The sequence below is a fragment of the Rhinoderma darwinii genome, unplaced genomic scaffold, assembly GCF_050947455.1.
Source record: "Rhinoderma darwinii isolate aRhiDar2 unplaced genomic scaffold, aRhiDar2.hap1 Scaffold_448, whole genome shotgun sequence".
Classification (NCBI taxonomy): domain Eukaryota; kingdom Metazoa; phylum Chordata; class Amphibia; order Anura; family Rhinodermatidae; genus Rhinoderma; species Rhinoderma darwinii.
This window is the reverse complement of record NW_027463921.1, coordinates 225,018-245,032: the sequence shown is the minus strand read 5'-3', so window position 1 is coordinate 245,032 and position 20,015 is coordinate 225,018. Positions and strand designations below refer to the sequence as shown.

The 20,015-nt window shown below is 47.7% G+C and overlaps 13 non-coding genes across 13 annotated transcripts; all 13 read right to left on the bottom strand.

Annotated features, from left to right (window-relative positions):
- Nucleotides 1-884: 884 nt before the first annotated feature.
- LOC142716295 (U2 spliceosomal RNA) lies at nt 885-1,075 on the bottom strand. Its single transcript, XR_012871545.1, has one exon. It is a non-coding gene; the product is annotated as a U2 spliceosomal RNA (small nuclear RNA).
- A 1,284-nt stretch (nt 1,076-2,359) lies between these two features.
- On the bottom strand, nt 2,360-2,550 carry LOC142716294 (U2 spliceosomal RNA). The gene has a single exon (XR_012871544.1). It is a non-coding gene; the product is annotated as a U2 spliceosomal RNA (small nuclear RNA).
- A 1,296-nt stretch (nt 2,551-3,846) lies between these two features.
- Nucleotides 3,847-4,037, bottom strand: LOC142716293 (U2 spliceosomal RNA). Its single transcript, XR_012871543.1, has one exon. It is a non-coding gene; the product is annotated as a U2 spliceosomal RNA (small nuclear RNA).
- Nucleotides 4,038-5,349: 1,312 nt separating this feature from the next.
- On the bottom strand, nt 5,350-5,540 carry LOC142716292 (U2 spliceosomal RNA). Its single transcript, XR_012871542.1, has one exon. It is a non-coding gene; the product is annotated as a U2 spliceosomal RNA (small nuclear RNA).
- Nucleotides 5,541-6,840: 1,300 nt separating this feature from the next.
- LOC142716291 (U2 spliceosomal RNA) lies at nt 6,841-7,031 on the bottom strand. The gene has a single exon (XR_012871541.1). It is a non-coding gene; the product is annotated as a U2 spliceosomal RNA (small nuclear RNA).
- A 1,272-nt stretch (nt 7,032-8,303) lies between these two features.
- Nucleotides 8,304-8,494, bottom strand: LOC142716288 (U2 spliceosomal RNA). Its single transcript, XR_012871539.1, has one exon. It is a non-coding gene; the product is annotated as a U2 spliceosomal RNA (small nuclear RNA).
- A 1,296-nt stretch (nt 8,495-9,790) lies between these two features.
- LOC142716287 (U2 spliceosomal RNA) lies at nt 9,791-9,981 on the bottom strand. The gene has a single exon (XR_012871538.1). It is a non-coding gene; the product is annotated as a U2 spliceosomal RNA (small nuclear RNA).
- Nucleotides 9,982-11,277: 1,296 nt separating this feature from the next.
- LOC142716286 (U2 spliceosomal RNA) lies at nt 11,278-11,468 on the bottom strand. Its single transcript, XR_012871537.1, has one exon. It is a non-coding gene; the product is annotated as a U2 spliceosomal RNA (small nuclear RNA).
- Nucleotides 11,469-12,752: 1,284 nt separating this feature from the next.
- Nucleotides 12,753-12,943, bottom strand: LOC142716304 (U2 spliceosomal RNA). The gene has a single exon (XR_012871553.1). It is a non-coding gene; the product is annotated as a U2 spliceosomal RNA (small nuclear RNA).
- Nucleotides 12,944-14,208: 1,265 nt separating this feature from the next.
- Nucleotides 14,209-14,399, bottom strand: LOC142716285 (U2 spliceosomal RNA). Its single transcript, XR_012871536.1, has one exon. It is a non-coding gene; the product is annotated as a U2 spliceosomal RNA (small nuclear RNA).
- Nucleotides 14,400-15,691: 1,292 nt separating this feature from the next.
- On the bottom strand, nt 15,692-15,882 carry LOC142716284 (U2 spliceosomal RNA). Its single transcript, XR_012871535.1, has one exon. It is a non-coding gene; the product is annotated as a U2 spliceosomal RNA (small nuclear RNA).
- A 1,300-nt stretch (nt 15,883-17,182) lies between these two features.
- On the bottom strand, nt 17,183-17,373 carry LOC142716283 (U2 spliceosomal RNA). Its single transcript, XR_012871534.1, has one exon. It is a non-coding gene; the product is annotated as a U2 spliceosomal RNA (small nuclear RNA).
- A 1,285-nt stretch (nt 17,374-18,658) lies between these two features.
- Nucleotides 18,659-18,849, bottom strand: LOC142716282 (U2 spliceosomal RNA). Its single transcript, XR_012871533.1, has one exon. It is a non-coding gene; the product is annotated as a U2 spliceosomal RNA (small nuclear RNA).
- Between the last annotated feature and the right edge of the window lie 1,166 nt (nt 18,850-20,015).

The window sequence follows — 20,015 nt, the reverse complement described above, 5'->3', positions numbered from 1 at the left end:
CCCATTATGATGTCAGAAAGCTGGCTCTGGAATCCTGAGGGCTCCACTATGACACGTGCAAAGTTCCGTCTGAACTTTATATAAGACGGTGAGGCTCAGTCAGTCACTCAGTGTTGCCTGAGAGGGCAACACTGCAACAGCCGGCCGCCAGGCTGTCTTTTTTTTGCACAGCTAGTTGCCTCCAGGAGGCCACAAGAGGGAGACAAGGGACTGCAAAATGGAAAATAGGCATCCACCAACTTTACAGACAACTTCTCCTTGCTCCTACAACCTCCATCCTTGCACAGTTTGTTATTCTTCTAGGTAACATAGTAACAAATCCAAATTGCTGCTCTCTTTGTAGGCAAGCAAGGCTTTGTTGCAACTGCAATTCTTACTTCTTCTTGAAATGTAGGGACGACAGTACATTCCATCACATCCATCTAGTGTACACAGGTAGGTCCATTGTGGCGGGCAGGCGAGCGGGCGGGCTGCTTTATTGGCTGTTTGCTGTTCCCCTACTCCACTCCACTATTTGACTGTTGTGCTGCATCAATCAATCAATCAATCAATCAATCAATCAATCAATCAATCAATCAATCAATCAGTGGCTGGCTCAGGTGCAGCTCTTTAACTTACCTAAAAGGGAGGGCGGAGAGAAGACAAGGAAGGTGAATGAGGTGTTCCAATGTGAAATGCCGGAAACACAGAAACACAGACGACACACAACAAGAGGTGGCAATCTATTCATTAATTGCATTTAATCAATGAGCTCATTATCACTCATGCATTGTCCAACAGGTGTTGAAATAATGGGATTAAAAGGGGAGATCCCTTCAGAAAGACAGAAACAATAGCAAAGACAAAAAACACTTTTGGAATCTGCTTTTAGTCAACACATAAGGAAAGGGTGCACCGGTCCTGGAAATACTGCAATACCAGGTCAATGCGTGGAGTGGACAGAGCAAGCTCTATTTCCATCTCCCTGTTCTAAAAATCCATTTAATATATGGTCCCCAGATAGGGGACGTATCAGATATTAAACTGATAAGAACAGATACTACACTTGATCTTAGCCAAAAGGCCGAGAAGCGATAACCCGAACGGGCCGCGCGTTGCCCGAGCCTGCCCGATACTGCTGTTCAGCCCTTGCAGCGATTCAGCCTACTTCTAGGCAATTCCATGGGGCCCTGCAGGCTCACACACTCACAGCTACACGGGAGGTGAATAAAGGCCGGAGAGGAAGCCAGACAGGATTTGCTTCTTTTGCTTGCACCACAATGCAGTGCTGAAAGAGGAGGAATCTACATAAAAACGCCTTCCTGGCAACGCCCAAATGCCCTGCTGCCATGCAGATAAACACTGGCAGCGGCAGCAAGTGCATGCCCACAGCCACCCCTTGTTCCTTCACACCTTGTATCAGCTGTAATCCAGTCCAGTCCAGTGCTGCCTGCTGAGCAGCACTGACCAACACTGCCTGGGCCCAGGCTTTTATCTCTGAGGCCCCATTATGATGTCAGAAAGCTGGCTCTGGAATCCTGAGGGCTCCACTATGACACGTGCAAAGTTCCGTCTGAACTTTATATAAGACGGTGAGGCTCAGTCAGTCACTCAGTGTTGCCTGAGAGGGCAACACTGCAACAGCCGGCCGCCAGGCTGTCTTTTTTTTGCACAGCTAGTTGCCTCCAGGAGGCCACAAGAGGGAGACAAGGGACTGCAAAATGGAAAATAGGCATCCACCAACTTTACAGACAACTTCTCCTTGCTCCTACAACCTCCATCCTTGCACAGTTTGTTATTCTTCTAGGTAACATAGTAACAAATCCAAATTGCTGCTCTCTTTGTAGGCAAGCAAGGCTTTGTTGCAACTGCAATTCTTACTTCTTCTTGAAATGTAGGGACGACAGTACATTCCATCACATCCATCTAGTGTACACAGGTATGTCCATTGTGGCGGGCAGGCGAGCGGGCGGGCTGCTTTATTGGCTGTTTGCTGTTCCCCTACTCCACTCCACTATTTGACTGTTGTGCTGCATCAATCAATCAATCAATCAATCAATCAATCAATCAATCAATCAATCAGTGGCTGGCTCAGGTGCAGCTCTTTAACTTACCTAAAAGGGAGGGCGGAGAGAAGACAAGGAAGGTGAATGAGGTGTTCCAATGTGAAATGCCGGAAACACAGAAACACAGACGACACACAACAAGAGGTGGCAATCTATTCATTAATTGCATTTAATCAATGAGCTCATTATCACTCATGCATTGTCCAACAGGTGTTGAAATAATGGGATTAAAAGGGGAGATCCCTTCAGAAAGACAGAAACAATAGCAAAGACAAAAAACACTTTTGGAATCTGCTTTTAGTCAACACATAAGGAAAGGGTGCACCGGTCCTGGAAATACTGCAATACCAGGTCAATGCGTGGAGTGGACAGAGCAAGCTCTATTTCCATCTCCCTGTTCTAAAAATCCATTTAATATATGGTCCCCAGATAGGGGACGTATCAGATATTAAACTGATAAGAACAGATACTACACTTGATCTTAGCCAAAAGGCCGAGAAGCGATAACCCGAACGGGCCGCGCGTTGCCCGAGCCTGCCCGATACTGCTGTTCAGCCCTTGCAGCGATTCAGCCTACTTCTAGGCAATTCCATGGGGCCCTGCAGGCTCACACACTCACAGCTACACGGGAGGTGAATAAAGGCCGGAGAGGAAGCCAGACAGGATTTGCTTCTTTTGCTTGCACCACAATGCAGTGCTGAAAGAGGAGGAATCTACATAAAAACGCCTTCCTGGCAACGCCCAAATGCCCTGCTGCCATGCAGATAAACACTGGCAGCGGCAGCAAGTGCATGCCCACAGCCACCCCTTGTTCCTTCACACCTTGTATCAGCTGTAATCCAGTCCAGTCCAGTGCTGCCTGCTGAGCAGCACTGACCAACACTGCCTGGGCCCAGGCTTTTATCTCTGAGGCCCCATTATGATGTCAGAAAGCTGGCTCTGGAATCCTGAGGGCTCCACTATGACACGTGCAAAGTTCCGTCTGAACTTTATATAAGACGGTGAGGCTCAGTCAGTCACTCAGTGTTGCCTGAGAGGGCAACACTGCAACAGCCGGCCGCCAGGCTGTCTTTTTTTTGCACAGCTAGTTGCCTCCAGGAGGCCACAAGAGGGAGACAAGGGACTGCAAAATGGAAAATAGGCATCCACCAACTTTACAGACAACTTCTCCTTGCTCCTACAACCTCCATCCTTGCACAGTTTGTTATTCTTCTAGGTAACATAGTAACAAATCCAAATTGCTGCTCTCTTTGTAGGCAAGCAAGGCTTTGTTGCAACTGCAATTCTTACTTCTTCTTGAAATGTAGGGACGACAGTACATTCCATCACATCCATCTAGTGTACACAGGTAGGTCCATTGTGGCGGGCAGGCGAGCGGGCGGGCTGCTTTATTGGCTGTTTGCTGTTCCCCTACTCCACTCCACTATTTGACTGTTGTGCTGCATCAATCAATCAATCAATCAATCAATCAATCAATCAATCAATCAATCAATCAATCAATCAGTGGCTGGCTCAGGTGCAGCTCTTTAACTTACCTAAAAGGGAGGGCGGAGAGAAGACAAGGAAGGTGAATGAGGTGTTCCAATGTGAAATGCCGGAAACACAGAAACACAGACGACACACAACAAGAGGTGGCAATCTATTCATTAATTGCATTTAATCAATGAGCTCATTATCACTCATGCATTGTCCAACAGGTGTTGAAATAATGGGATTAAAAGGGGAGATCCCTTCAGAAAGACAGAAACAATAGCAAAGACAAAAAACACTTTTGGAATCTGCTTTTAGTCAACACATAAGGAAAGGGTGCACCGGTCCTGGAAATACTGCAATACCAGGTCAATGCGTGGAGTGGACAGAGCAAGCTCTATTTCCATCTCCCTGTTCTAAAAATCCATTTAATATATGGTCCCCAGATAGGGGACGTATCAGATATTAAACTGATAAGAACAGATACTACACTTGATCTTAGCCAAAAGGCCGAGAAGCGATAACCCGAACGGGCCGCGCGTTGCCCGAGCCTGCCCGATACTGCTGTTCAGCCCTTGCAGCGATTCAGCCTACTTCTAGGCAATTCCATGGGGCCCTGCAGGCTCACACACTCACAGCTACACGGGAGGTGAATAAAGGCCGGAGAGGAAGCCAGACAGGATTTGCTTCTTTTGCTTGCACCACAATGCAGTGCTGAAAGAGGAGGAATCTACATAAAAACGCCTTCCTGGCAACGCCCAAATGCCCTGCTGCCATGCAGATAAACACTGGCAGCGGCAGCAAGTGCATGCCCACAGCCACCCCTTGTTCCTTCACACCTTGTATCAGCTGTAATCCAGTCCAGTCCAGTGCTGCCTGCTGAGCAGCACTGACCAACACTGCCTGGGCCCAGGCTTTTATCTCTGAGGCCCCATTATGATGTCAGAAAGCTGGCTCTGGAATCCTGAGGGCTCCACTATGACACGTGCAAAGTTCCGTCTGAACTTTATATAAGACGGTGAGGCTCAGTCAGTCACTCAGTGTTGCCTGAGAGGGCAACACTGCAACAGCCGGCCGCCAGGCTGTCTTTTTTTTGCACAGCTAGTTGCCTCCAGGAGGCCACAAGAGGGAGACAAGGGACTGCAAAATGGAAAATAGGCATCCACCAACTTTACAGACAACTTCTCCTTGCTCCTACAACCTCCATCCTTGCACAGTTTGTTATTCTTCTAGGTAACATAGTAACAAATCCAAATTGCTGCTCTCTTTGTAGGCAAGCAAGGCTTTGTTGCAACTGCAATTCTTACTTCTTCTTGAAATGTAGGGACGACAGTACATTCCATCACATCCATCTAGTGTACACAGGTAGGTCCATTGTGGCGGGCAGGCGAGCGGGCGGGCTGCTTTATTGGCTGTTTGCTGTTCCCCTACTCCACTCCACTATTTGACTGTTGTGCTGCATCAATCAATCAATCAATCAATCAATCAATCAATCAATCAATCAATCAATCAATCAATCAATCAATCAATCAATCAGTGGCTGGCTCAGGTGCAGCTCTTTAACTTACCTAAAAGGGAGGGCGGAGAGAAGACAAGGAAGGTGAATGAGGTGTTCCAATGTGAAATGCCGGAAACACAGAAACACAGACGACACACAACAAGAGGTGGCAATCTATTAATTAATTGCATTTAATCAATGAGCTCATTATCACTCATGCATTGTCCAACAGGTGTTGAAATAATGGGATTAAAAGGGGAGATCCCTTCAGAAAGACAGAAACAATAGCAAAGACAAAAAACACTTTTGGAATCTGCTTTTAGTCAACACATAAGGAAAGGGTGCACCGGTCCTGGAAATACTGCAATACCAGGTCAATGCGTGGAGTGGACAGAGCAAGCTCTATTTCCATCTCCCTGTTCTAAAAATCCATTTAATATATGGTCCCCAGATAGGGGACGTATCAGATATTAAACTGATAAGAACAGATACTACACTTGATCTTAGCCAAAAGGCCGAGAAGCGATAACCCGAACGGGCCGCGCGTTGCCCGAGCCTGCCCGATACTGCTGTTCAGCCCTTGCAGCGATTCAGCCTACTTCTAGGCAATTCCATGGGGCCCTGCAGGCTCACACACTCACAGCTACACGGGAGGTGAATAAAGGCCGGAGAGGAAGCCAGACAGGATTTGCTTCTTTTGCTTGCACCACAATGCAGTGCTGAAAGAGGAGGAATCTACATAAAAACGCCTTCCTGGCAACGCCCAAATGCCCTGCTGCCATGCAGATAAACACTGGCAGCGGCAGCAAGTGCATGCCCACAGCCACCCCTTGTTCCTTCACACCTTGTATCAGCTGTAATCCAGTCCAGTCCAGTGCTGCCTGCTGAGCAGCACTGACCAACACTGCCTGGGCCCAGGCTTTTATCTCTGAGGCCCCATTATGATGTCAGAAAGCTGGCTCTGGAATCCTGAGGGCTCCACTATGACACGTGCAAAGTTCCGTCTGAACTTTATATAAGACGGTGAGGCTCAGTCAGTCACTCAGTGTTGCCTGAGAGGGCAACACTGCAACAGCCGGCCGCCAGGCTGTCTTTTTTTTGCACAGCTAGTTGCCTCCAGGAGGCCACAAGAGGGAGACAAGGGACTGCAAAATGGAAAATAGGCATCCACCAACTTTACAGACAACTTCTCCTTGCTCCTACAACCTCCATCCTTGCACAGTTTGCTATTCTTCTAGGTAACATAGTAACAAATCCAAATTGCTGCTCTCTTTGTAGGCAAGCAAGGCTTTGTTGCAACTGCAATTCTTACTTCTTCTTGAAATGTAGGGACGACAGTACATTCCATCACATCCATCTAGTGTACACAGGTAGGTCCATTGTGGCGGGCAGGCGAGCGGGCGGGCTGCTTTATTGGCTGTTTGCTGTTCCCCTACTCCACTCCACTATTTGACTGTTGTGCTGCATCAATCAATCAATCAATCAATCAATCAATCAATCAATCAATCAATCAATCAATCAATCAATCAGTGGCTGGCTCAGGTGCAGCTCTTTAACTTACCTAAAAGGGAGGGCGGAGAGAAGACAAGGAAGGTGAATGAGGTGTTCCAATGTGAAATGCCGGAAACACAGAAACACAGACGACACACAACAAGAGGTGGCAATCTATTCATTAATTGCATTTAATCAATGAGCTCATTATCACTCATGCATTGTCCAACAGGTGTTGAAATAATGGGATTAAAAGGGGAGATCCCTTCAGAAAGACAGAAACAATAGCAAAGACAAAAAACACTTTTGGAATCTGCTTTTAGTCAACACATAAGGAAAGGGTGCACCGGTCCTGGAAATACTGCAATACCAGGTCAATGCGTGGAGTGGACAGAGCAAGCTCTATTTCCATCTCCCTGTTCTAAAAATCCATTTAATATATGGTCCCCAGATAGGGGACGTATCAGATATTAAACTGATAAGAACAGATACTACACTTGATCTTAGCCAAAAGGCCGAGAAGCGATAACCCGAACGGGCCGCGCGTTGCCCGAGCCTGCCCGATACTGCTGTTCAGCCCTTGCAGCGATTCAGCCTACTTCTAGGCAATTCCATGGGGCCCTGCAGGCTCACACACTCACAGCTACACGGGAGGTGAATAAAGGCCGGAGAGGAAGCCAGACAGGATTTGCTTCTTTTGCTTGCACCACAATGCAGTGCTGAAAGAGGAGGAATCTACATAAAAACGCCTTCCTGGCAACGCCCAAATGCCCTGCTGCCATGCAGATAAACACTGGCAGCGGCAGCAAGTGCATGCCCACAGCCACCCCTTGTTCCTTCACACCTTGTATCAGCTGTAATCCAGTCCAGTCCAGTGCTGCCTGCTGAGCAGCACTGACCAACACTGCCTGGGCCCAGGCTTTTATCTCTGAGGCCCCATTATGATGTCAGAAAGCTGGCTCTGGAATCCTGAGGGCTCCACTATGACACGTGCAAAGTTCCGTCTGAACTTTATATAAGACGGTGAGGCTCAGTCAGTCACTCAGTGTTGCCTGAGAGGGCAACACTGCAACAGCCGGCCGCCAGGCTGTCTTTTTTTTGCACAGCTAGTTGCCTCCAGGAGGCCACAAGAGGGAGACAAGGGACTGCAAAATGGAAAATAGGCATCCACCAACTTTACAGACAACTTCTCCTTGCTCCTACAACCTCCATCCTTGCACAGTTTGTTATTCTTCTAGGTAACATAGTAACAAATCCAAATTGCTGCTCTCTTTGTAGGCAAGCAAGGCTTTGTTGCAACTGCAATTCTTACTTCTTCTTGAAATGTAGGGACGACAGTACATTCCATCACATCCATCTAGTGTACACAGGTAGGTCCATTGTGGCGGGCAGGCGAGCGGGCGGGCTGCTTTATTGGCTGTTTGCTGTTCCCCTACTCCACTCCACTATTTGACTGTTGTGCTGAATCAATCAATCAATCAATCAATCAATCAATCAATCAGTGGCTGGCTCAGGTGCAGCTCTTTAACTTACCTAAAAGGGAGGGCGGAGAGAAGACAAGGAAGGTGAATGAGGTGTTCCAATGTGAAATGCCGGAAACACAGAAACACAGACGACACACAACAAGAGGTGGCAATCTATTCATTAATTGCATTTAATCAATGAGCTCATTATCACTCATGCATTGTCCAACAGGTGTTGAAATAATGGGATTAAAAGGGGAGATCCCTTCAGAAAGACAGAAACAATAGCAAAGACAAAAAACACTTTTGGAATCTGCTTTTAGTCAACACATAAGGAAAGGGTGCACCGGTCCTGGAAATACTGCAATACCAGGTCAATGCGTGGAGTGGACAGAGCAAGCTCTATTTCCATCTCCCTGTTCTAAAAATCCATTTAATATATGGTCCCCAGATAGGGGACGTATCAGATATTAAACTGATAAGAACAGATACTACACTTGATCTTAGCCAAAAGGCCGAGAAGCGATAACCCGAACGGGCCGCGCGTTGCCCGAGCCTGCCCGATACTGCTGTTCAGCCCTTGCAGCGATTCAGCCTACTTCTAGGCAATTCCATGGGGCCCTGCAGGCTCACACACTCACAGCTACACGGGAGGTGAATAAAGGCCGGAGAGGAAGCCAGACAGGATTTGCTTCTTTTGCTTGCACCACAATGCAGTGCTGAAAGAGGAGGAATCTACATAAAAACGCCTTCCTGGCAACGCCCAAATGCCCTGCTGCCATGCAGATAAACACTGGCAGCGGCAGCAAGTGCATGCCCACAGCCACCCCTTGTTCCTTCACACCTTGTATCAGCTGTAATCCAGTCCAGTCCAGTGCTGCCTGCTGAGCAGCACTGACCAACACTGCCTGGGCCCAGGCTTTTATCTCTGAGGCCCCATTATGATGTCAGAAAGCTGGCTCTGGAATCCTGAGGGCTCCACTATGACACGTGCAAAGTTCCGTCTGAACTTTATATAAGACGGTGAGGCTCAGTCAGTCACTCAGTGTTGCCTGAGAGGGCAACACTGCAACAGCCGGCCGCCAGGCTGTCTTTTTTTTGCACAGCTAGTTGCCTCCAGGAGGCCACAAGAGGGAGACAAGGGACTGCAAAATGGAAAATAGGCATCCACCAACTTTACAGACAACTTCTCCTTGCTCCTACAACCTCCATCCTTGCACAGTTTGTTATTCTTCTAGGTAACATAGTAACAAATCCAAATTGCTGCTCTCTTTGTAGGCAAGCAAGGCTTTGTTGCAACTGCAATTCTTACTTCTTCTTGAAATGTAGGGACGACAGTACATTCCATCACATCCATCTAGTGTACACAGGTAGGTCCATTGTGGCGGGCAGGCGAGCGGGCGGGCTGCTTTATTGGCTGTTTGCTGTTCCCCTACTCCACTCCACTATTTGACTGTTGTGCTGCATCAATCAATCAATCAATCAATCAATCAATCAATCAATCAATCAATCAATCAATCAATCAGTGGCTGGCTCAGGTGCAGCTCTTTAACTTACCTAAAAGGGAGGGCGGAGAGAAGACAAGGAAGGTGAATGAGGTGTTCCAATGTGAAATGCCGGAAACACAGAAACACAGACGACACACAACAAGAGGTGGCAATCTATTCATTAATTGCATTTAATCAATGAGCTCATTATCACTCATGCATTGTCCAACAGGTGTTGAAATAATGGGATTAAAAGGGGAGATCCCTTCAGAAAGACAGAAACAATAGCAAAGACAAAAAACACTTTTGGAATCTGCTTTTAGTCAACACATAAGGAAAGGGTGCACCGGTCCTGGAAATACTGCAATACCAGGTCAATGCGTGGAGTGGACAGAGCAAGCTCTATTTCCATCTCCCTGTTCTAAAAATCCATTTAATATATGGTCCCCAGATAGGGGACGTATCAGATATTAAACTGATAAGAACAGATACTACACTTGATCTTAGCCAAAAGGCCGAGAAGCGATAACCCGAATGGGCCGCGCGTTGCCCGAGCCTGCCCGATACTGCTGTTCAGCCCTTGCAGCGATTCAGCCTACTTCTAGGCAATTCCATGGGGCCCTGCAGGCTCACACACTCACAGCTACACGGGAGGTGAATAAAGGCCGGAGAGGAAGCCAGACAGGATTTGCTTCTTTTGCTTGCACCACAATGCAGTGCTGAAAGAGGAGGAATCTACATAAAAACGCCTTCCTGGCAACGCCCAAATGCCCTGCTGCCATGCAGATAAACACTGGCAGCGGCAGCAAGTGCATGCCCACAGCCACCCCTTGTTCCTTCACACCTTGTATCAGCTGTAATCCAGTCCAGTCCAGTGCTGCCTGCTGAGCAGCACTGACCAACACTGCCTGGGCCCAGGCTTTTATCTCTGAGGCCCCATTATGATGTCAGAAAGCTGGCTCTGGAATCCTGAGGGCTCCACTATGACACGTGCAAAGTTCCGTCTGAACTTTATATAAGACGGTGAGGCTCAGTCAGTCACTCAGTGTTGCCTGAGAGGGCAACACTGCAACAGCCGGCCGCCAGGCTGTCTTTTTTTTGCACAGCTAGTTGCCTCCAGGAGGCCACAAGAGGGAGACAAGGGACTGCAAAATGGAAAATAGGCATCCACCAACTTTACAGACAACTTCTCCTTGCTCCTACAACCTCCATCCTTGCACAGTTTGTTATTCTTCTAGGTAACATAGTAACAAATCCAAATTGCTGCTCTCTTTGTAGGCAAGCAAGGCTTTGTTGCAACTGCAATTCTTACTTCTTCTTGAAATGTAGAGACGACAGTACATTCCATCACATCCATCTAGTGTACACAGGTAGGTCCATTGTGGCGGGCAGGCGAGCGGGCGGGCTGCTTTATTGGCTGTTTGCTGTTCCCCTACTCCACTCCACTATTTGACTGTTGTGCTGCATCAATCAATCAATCAATCAATCAATCAATCAATCAATCAATCAATCAATCAATCAATCAGTGGCTGGCTCAGGTGCAGCTCTTTAACTTACCTAAAAGGGAGGGCGGAGAGAAGACAAGGAAGGTGAATGAGGTGTTCCAATGTGAAATGCCGGAAACACAGAAACACAGACGACACACAACAAGAGGTGGCAATCTATTCATTAATTGCATTTAATCAATGAGCTCATTATCACTCATGCATTGTCCAACAGGTGTTGAAATAATGGGATTAAAAGGGGAGATCCCTTCAGAAAGACAGAAACAATAGCAAAGACAAAAAACACTTTTGGAATCTGCTTTTAGTCAACACATAAGGAAAGGGTGCACCGGTCCTGGAAATACTGCAATACCAGGTCAATGCGTGGAGTGGACAGAGCAAGCTCTATTTCCATCTCCCTGTTCTAAAAATCCATTTAATATATGGTCCCCAGATAGGGGACGTATCAGATATTAAACTGATAAGAACAGATACTACACTTGATCTTAGCCAAAAGGCCGAGAAGCGATAACCCGAACGGGCCGCGCGTTGCCCGAGCCTGCCCGATACTGCTGTTCAGCCCTTGCAGCGATTCAGCCTACTTCTAGGCAATTCCATGGGGCCCTGCAGGCTCACACACTCACAGCTACACGGGAGGTGAATAAAGGCCGGAGAGGAAGCCAGACAGGATTTGCTTCTTTTGCTTGCACCACAATGCAGTGCTGAAAGAGGAGGAATCTACATAAAAACGCCTTCCTGGCAACGCCCAAATGCCCTGCTGCCATGCAGATAAACACTGGCAGCGGCAGCAAGTGCATGCCCACAGCCACCCCTTGTTCCTTCACACCTTGTATCAGCTGTAATCCAGTCCAGTCCAGTGCTGCCTGCTGAGCAGCACTGACCAACACTGCCTGGGCCCAGGCTTTTATCTCTGAGGCCCCATTATGATGTCAGAAAGCTGGCTCTGGAATCCTGAGGGCTCCACTATGACACGTGCAAAGTTCCGTCTGAACTTTATATAAGACGGTGAGGCTCAGTCAGTCACTCAGTGTTGCCTGAGAGGGCAACACTGCAACAGCCGGCCGCCAGGCTGTCTTTTTTTTGCACAGCTAGTTGCCTCCAGGAGGCCACAAGAGGGAGACAAGGGACTGCAAAATGGAAAATAGGCATCCACCAACTTTACAGACAACTTCTCCTTGCTCCTACAACCTCCATCCTTGCACAGTTTGTTATTCTTCTAGGTAACATAGTAACAAATCCAAATTGCTGCTCTCTTTGTAGGCAAGCAAGGCTTTGTTGCAACTGCAATTCTTACTTCTTCTTGAAATGTAGGGACGACAGTACATTCCATCACATCCATCTAGTGTACACAGGTAGGTCCATTGTGGCGGGCAGGCGAGCGGGCGGGCTGCTTTATTGGCTGTTTGCTGTTCCCCTACTCCACTCCACTATTTGACTGTTGTGCTGCATCAATCAATCAATCAATCAATCAATCAATCAATCAATCAATCAATCAGTGGCTGGCTCAGGTGCAGCTCTTTAACTTACCTAAAAGGGAGGGCGGAGAGAAGACAAGGAAGGTGAATGAGGTGTTCCAATGTGAAATGCCGGAAACACAGAAACACAGACGACACACAACAAGAGGTGGCAATCTATTCATTAATTGCATTTAATCAATGAGCTCATTATCACTCATGCATTGTCCAACAGGTGTTGAAATAATGGGATTAAAAGGGGAGATCCCTTCAGAAAGACAGAAACAATAGCAAAAACAAAAAACACTTTTGGAATCTGCTTTTAGTCAACACATAAGGAAAGGGTGCACCGGTCCTGGAAATACTGCAATACCAGGTCAATGCGTGGAGTGTACAGAGCAAGCTCTATTTCCATCTCCCTGTTCTAAAAATCCATTTAATATATGGTCCCCAGATAGGGGACGTATCAGATATTAAACTGATAAGAACAGATACTACACTTGATCTTAGCCAAAAGGCCGAGAAGCGATAACCCGAACGGGCCGCGCGTTGCCCGAGCCTGCCCGATACTGCTGTTCAGCCCTTGCAGCGATTCAGCCTACTTCTAGGCAATTCCATGGGGCCCTGCAGGCTCACACACTCACAGCTACACGGGAGGTGAATAAAGGCCGGAGAGGAAGCCAGACAGGATTTGCTTCTTTTGCTTGCACCACAATGCAGTGCTGGAAGAGGAGGAATCTACATAAAAACGCCTTCCTGGCAACGCCCAAATGCCCTGCTGCCATGCAGATAAACACTGGCAGCGGCAGCAAGTGCATGCCCACAGCCACCCCTTGTTCCTTCACACCTTGTATCAGCTGTAATCCAGTCCAGTCCAGTGCTGCCTGCTGAGCAGCACTGACCAACACTGCCTGGGCCCAGGCTTTTATCTCTGAGGCCCCATTATGATGTCAGAAAGCTGGCTCTGGAATCCTGAGGGCTCCACTATGACACGTGCAAAGTTCCGTCTGAACTTTATATAAGACGGTGAGGCTCAGTCAGTCACTCAGTGTTGCCTGAGAGGGCAACACTGCAACAGCCGGCCGCCAGGCTGTCTTTTTTTTTGCACAGCTAGTTGCCTCCAGGAGGCCACAAGAGGGAGACAAGGGACTGCAAAATGGAAAATAGGCATCCACCAACTTTACAGACAACTTCTCCTTGCTCCTACAACCTCCATCCTTGCACAGTTTGTTATTCTTCTAGGTAACATAGTAACAAATCCAAATTGCTGCTCTCTTTGTAGGCAAGCAAGGCTTTGTTGCAACTGCAATTCTTACTTCTTCTTGAAATGTAGGGACGACAGTACATTCCATCACATCCATCTAGTGTACACAGGTAGGTCCATTGTGGCGGGCAGGCGAGCGGGCGGGCTGCTTTATTGGCTGTTTGCTGTTCCCCTACTCCACTCCACTATTTGACTGTTGTGCTGCATCAATCAATCAATCAATCAATCAATCAGTGGCTGGCTCAGGTGCAGCTCTTTAACTTACCTAAAAGGGAGGGCGGAGAGAAGACAAGGAAGGTGAATGAGGTGTTCCAATGTGAAATGCCGGAAACACAGAAACACAGACGACACACAACAAGAGGTGGCAATCTATTCATTAATTGCATTTAATCAATGAGCTCATTATCACTCATGCATTGTCCAACAGGTGTTGAAATAATGGGATTAAAAGGGGAGATCCCTTCAGAAAGACAGAAACAATAGCAAAGACAAAAAACACTTTTGGAATCTGCTTTTAGTCAACACATAAGGAAAGGGTGCACCGGTCCTGGAAATACTGCAATACCAGGTCAATGCGTGGAGTGGACAGAGCAAGCTCTATTTCCATCTCCCTGTTCTAAAAATCCATTTAATATATGGTCCCCAGATAGGGGACGTATCAGATATTAAACTGATAAGAACAGATACTACACTTGATCTTAGCCAAAAGGCCGAGAAGCGATAACCCGAACGGGCCGCGCGTTGCCCGAGCCTGCCCGATACTGCTGTTCAGCCCTTGCAGCGATTCAGCCTACTTCTAGGCAATTCCATGGGGCCCTGCAGGCTCACACACTCACAGCTACACGGGAGGTGAATAAAGGCCGGAGAGGAAGCCAGACAGGATTTGCTTCTTTTGCTTGCACCACAATGCAGTGCTGAAAGAGGAGGAATCTACATAAAAACGCCTTCCTGGCAACGCCCAAATGCCCTGCTGCCATGCAGATAAACACTGGCAGCGGCAGCAAGTGCATGCCCACAGCCACCCCTTGTTCCTTCACACCTTGTATCAGCTGTAATCCAGTCCAGTCCAGTGCTGCCTGCTGAGCAGCACTGACCAACACTGCCTGGGCCCAGGCTTTTATCTCTGAGGCCCCATTATGATGTCAGAAAGCTGGCTCTGGAATCCTGAGGGCTCCACTATGACACGTGCAAAGTTCCGTCTGAACTTTATATAAGACGGTGAGGCTCAGTCAGTCACTCAGTGTTGCCTGAGAGGGCAACACTGCAACAGCCGGCCGCCAGGCTGTCTTTTTTTTGCACAGCTAGTTGCCTCCAGGAGGCCACAAGAGGGAGACAAGGGACTGCAAAATGGAAAATAGGCATCCACCAACTTTACAGACAACTTCTCCTTGCTCCTACAACCTCCATCCTTGCACAGTTTGTTATTCTTCTAGGTAACATAGTAACAAATCCAAATTGCTGCTCTCTTTGTAGGCAAGCAAGGCTTTGTTGCAACTGCAATTCTTACTTCTTCTTGAAATGTAGGGACGACAGTACATTCCATCACATCCATCTAGTGTACACAGGTAGGTCCATTGTGGCGGGCAGGCGAGCGGGCGGGCTGCTTTATTGGCTGTTTGCTGTTCCCCTACTCCACTCCACTATTTGACTGTTGTGCTGCATCAATCAATCAATCAATCAATCAATCAATCAATCAATCAATCAATCAATCAATCAGTGGCTGGCTCAGGTGCAGCTCTTTAACTTACCTAAAAGGGAGGGCGGAGAGAAGACAAGGAAGGTGAATGAGGTGTTCCAATGTGAAATGCCGGAAACACAGAAACACAGACGACACACAACAAGAGGTGGCAATCTATTCATTAATTGCATTTAATCAATGAGCTCATTATCACTCATGCATTGTCCAACAGGTGTTGAAATAATGGGATTAAAAGGGGAGATCCCTTCAGAAAGACAGAAACAATAGCAAAGACAAAAAACACTTTTGGAATCTGCTTTTAGTCAACACATAAGGAAAGGGTGCACCGGTCCTGGAAATACTGCAATACCAGGTCAATGCGTGGAGTGGACAGAGCAAGCTCTATTTCCATCTCCCTGTTCTAAAAATCCATTTAATATATGGTCCCCAGATAGGGGACGTATCAGATATTAAACTGATAAGAACAGATACTACACTTGATCTTAGCCAAAAGGCCGAGAAGCGATAACCCGAACGGGCCGCGCGTTGCCCGAGCCTGCCCGATACTGCTGTTCAGCCCTTGCAGCGATTCAGCCTACTTCTAGGCAATTCCATGGGGCCCTGCAGGCTCACACACTCACAGCTACACGGGAGGTGAATAAAGGCCGGAGAGGAAGCCAGACAGGATTTGCTTCTTTTGCTTGCACCACAATGCAGTGCTGAAAGAGGAGGAATCTACATAAAAACGCCTTCCTGGCAACGCCCAAATGCCCTGCTGCCATGCAGATAAACACTGGCAGCGGCAGCAAGTGCATGCATGCCCACAGCCACCCCTTGTTCCTTCACACCTTGTATCAGCTGTAATCCAGTCCAGTCCAGTGCTGCCTGCTGAGCAGCACTGACCAACACTGCCTGGGCCCAGGCTTTTATCTCTGAGGCCCCATTATGATGTCAGAAAGCTGGCTCTGGAATCCTGAGGGCTCCACTATGACACGTGCAAAGTTCTGTCTGAACTTTATATAAGACGGTGAGGCTCAGTCAGTCACTCAGTGTTGCCTGAGAGGGCAACACTGCAACAGCCGGCCGCCAGGCTGTCTTTTTTTTGCACAGCTAGTTGCCTCCAGGAGGCCACAAGAGGGAGACAAGGGACTGCAAAATGGAAAATAGGCATCCACCAACTTTACAGACAACTTCTCCTTGCTCCTACAACCTCCATCCTTGCACAGTTTGTTATTCTTCTAGGTAACATAGTAACAAATCCAAATTGCTGCTCTCTTTGTAGGCAAGCAAGGCTTTGTTGCAACTGCAATTCTTACTTCTTCTTGAAATGTAGGGACGACAGTACATTCCATCACATCCATCTAGTGTACACAGGTAGGTCCATTGTGGCGGGCAGGCGAGCGGGCGGGCTGCTTTATTGGCTGTTTGCTGTTCCCCTACTCCACTCCACTATTTGACTGTTGTGCTGCATCAATCAATCAATCAATCAATCAATCAATCAATCAATCAATCAATCAATCAATCAATCAGTGGCTGGCTCAGGTGCAGCTCTTTAACTTACCTAAAAGGGAGGGCGGAGAGAAGACAAGGAAGGTGAATGAGGTGTTCCAATGTGAAATGCCGGAAACACAGAAACACAGACGACACACAACAAGAGGTGGCAATCTATTCATTAATTGCATTTAATCAATGAGCTCATTATCACTCATGCATTGTCCAACAGGTGTTGAAATAATGGGATTAAAAGGGGAGATCCCTTCAGAAAGACAGAAACAATAGCAAAGACAAAAAACACTTTTGGAATCTGCTTTTAGTCAACACATAAGGAAAGGGTGCACCGGTCCTGGAAATACTGCAATACCAGGTCAATGCGTGGAGTGGACAGAGCAAGCTCTATTTCCATCTCCCTGTTCTAAAAATCCATTTAATATATGGTCCCCAGATAGGGGACGTATCAGATATTAAACTGATAAGAACAGATACTACACTTGATCTTAGCCAAAAGGCCGAGAAGCGATAACCCGAACGGGCCGCGCGTTGCCCGAGCCTGCCCGATACTGCTGTTCAGCCCTTGCAGCGATTCAGCCTACTTCTAGGCAATTCCATGGGGCCCTGCAGGCTCACACACTCACAGCTACACGGGAGGTGAATAAAGGCCGGAGAGGAAGCCAGACAGGATTTGCTTCTTTTGCTTGCACCACAATGCAGTGCTGAAAGAGGAGGAATCTACATAAAAACGCCTTCCTGGCAACGCCCAAATGCCCTGCTGCCATGCAGATAAACACTGGCAGCGGCAGCAAGTGCATGCCCACAGCCACCCCTTGTTCCTTCACACCTTGTATCAGCTGTAATCCAGTCCAGTCCAGTGCTGCCTGCTGAGCAGCACTGACCAACACTGCCTGGGCCCAGGCTTTTATCTCTGAGGCCCCATTATGATGTCAGAAAGCTGGCTCTGGAATCCTGAGGGCTCCACTATGACACGTGCAAAGTTCCGTCTGAACTTTATATAAGACGGTGAGGCTCAGTCAGTCACTCAGTGTTGCCTGAGAGGGCAACACTGCAACAGCCGGCCGCCAGGCTGTCTTTTTTTTTGCACAGCTAGTTGCCTCCAGGAGGCCACAAGAGGGAGACAAGGGACTGCAAAATGGAAAATAGGCATCCACCAACTTTACAGACAACTTCTCCTTGCTCCTACAACCTCCATCCTTGCACAGTTTGTTATTCTTCTAGGTAACATAGTAACAAATCCAAATTGCTGCTCTCTTTGTAGGCAAGCAAGGCTTTGTTGCAACTGCAATTCTTACTTCTTCTTGAAATGTAGGGACGACAGTACATTCCATCACATCCATCTAGTGTACACAGGTAGGTCCATTGTGGCGGGCAGGCGAGCGGGCGGGCTGCTTTATTGGCTGTTTGCTGTTCCCCTACTCCACTCCACTATTTGACTGTTGTGCTGCATCAATCAATCAATCAATCAATCAATCAATCAATCAATCAATCAATCAGTGGCTGGCTCAGGTGCAGCTCTTTAACTTACCTAAAAGGGAGGGCGGAGAGAAGACAAGGAAGGTGAATGAGGTGTTCCAATGTGAAATGCCGGAAACACAGAAACACAGACGACACACAACAAGAGGAGGCAATCTATTCATTAATTGCATTTAATCAATGAGCTCATTATCACTCATGCATTGTCCAACAGGTGTTGAAATAATGGGATTAAAAGGGGAGATCCCTTCAGAAAGACAGAAACAATAGCAAAGACAAAAAACACTTTTGGAATCTGCTTTTAGTCAACACATAAGGAAAGGGTGCACCGGTCCTGGAAATACTGCAATACCAGGTCAATGCGTGGAGTGGACAGAGCAAGCTCTATTTCCATCTCCCTGTTCTAAAAATCCATTTAATATATGGTCCCCAGATAGGGGACGTATCAGATATTAAACTGATAAGAACAGATACTACACTTGATCTTAGCCAAAAGGCCGAGAAGCGATAACCCGAACGGGCCGCGCGTTGCCCGAGCCTGCCCGATACTGCTGTTCAGCCCTTGCAGCGATTCAGCCTACTTCTAGGCAATTCCATGGGGCCCTGCAGGCTCACACACTCACAGCTACACGGGAGGTGAATAAAGGCCGGAGAGGAAGCCAGACAGGATTTGCTTCTTTTGCTTGCACCACAATGCAGTGCTGAAAGAGGAGGAATCTACATAAAAACGCCTTCCTGGCAACGCCCAAATGCCCTGCTGCCATGCAGATAAACACTGGCAGCGGCAGCAAGTGCATGCCCACAGCCACCCCTTGTTCCTTCACACCTTGTATCAGCTGTAATCCAGTCCAGTCCAGTGCTGCCTGCTGAGCAGCACTGACCAACACTGCCTGGGCCCAGGCTTTTATCTCTGAGGCCCCATTATGATGTCAGAAAGCTGGCTCTGGAATCCTGAGGGCTCCACTATGACACGTGCAAAGTTCCGTCTGAACTTTATATAAGACGGTGAGGCTCAGTCAGTCACTCAGTGTTGCCTGAGAGGGCAACACTGCAACAGCCGGCCGCCAGGCTGTCTTTTTTTTGCACAGCTAGTTGCCTCCAGGAGGCCACAAGAGGGAGACAAGGGACTGCAAAATGGAAAATAGGCATCCACCAACTTTACAGACAACTTCTCCTTGCTCCTACAACCTCCATCCTTGCACAGTTTGTTATTCTTCTAGGTAACATAGTAACAAATCCAAATTGCTGCTCTCTTTGTAGGCAAGCAAGGCTTTGTTGCAACTGCAATTCTTACTTCTTCTTGAAATGTAGGGACGACAGTACATTCCATCACATCCATCTAGTGTACACAGGTAGGTCCATTGTGGCGGGCAGGCGAGCGGGCGGGCTGCTTTATTGGCTGTTTGCTGTTCCCCTACTCCACTCCACTATTTGACTGTTGTGCTGCATCAATCAATCAATCAATCAATCAATCAATCAATCAATCAATCAATCAATCATCAATCAGTGGCTGGCTCAGGTGCAGCTCTTTAACTTACCTAAAAGGGAGGGCGGAGAGAAGACAAGGAAGGTGAATGAGGTGTTCCAATGTGAAATGCCGGAAACACAGAAACACAGACGACACACAACAAGAGGTGGCAATCTATTCATTAATTGCATTTAATCAATGAGCTCA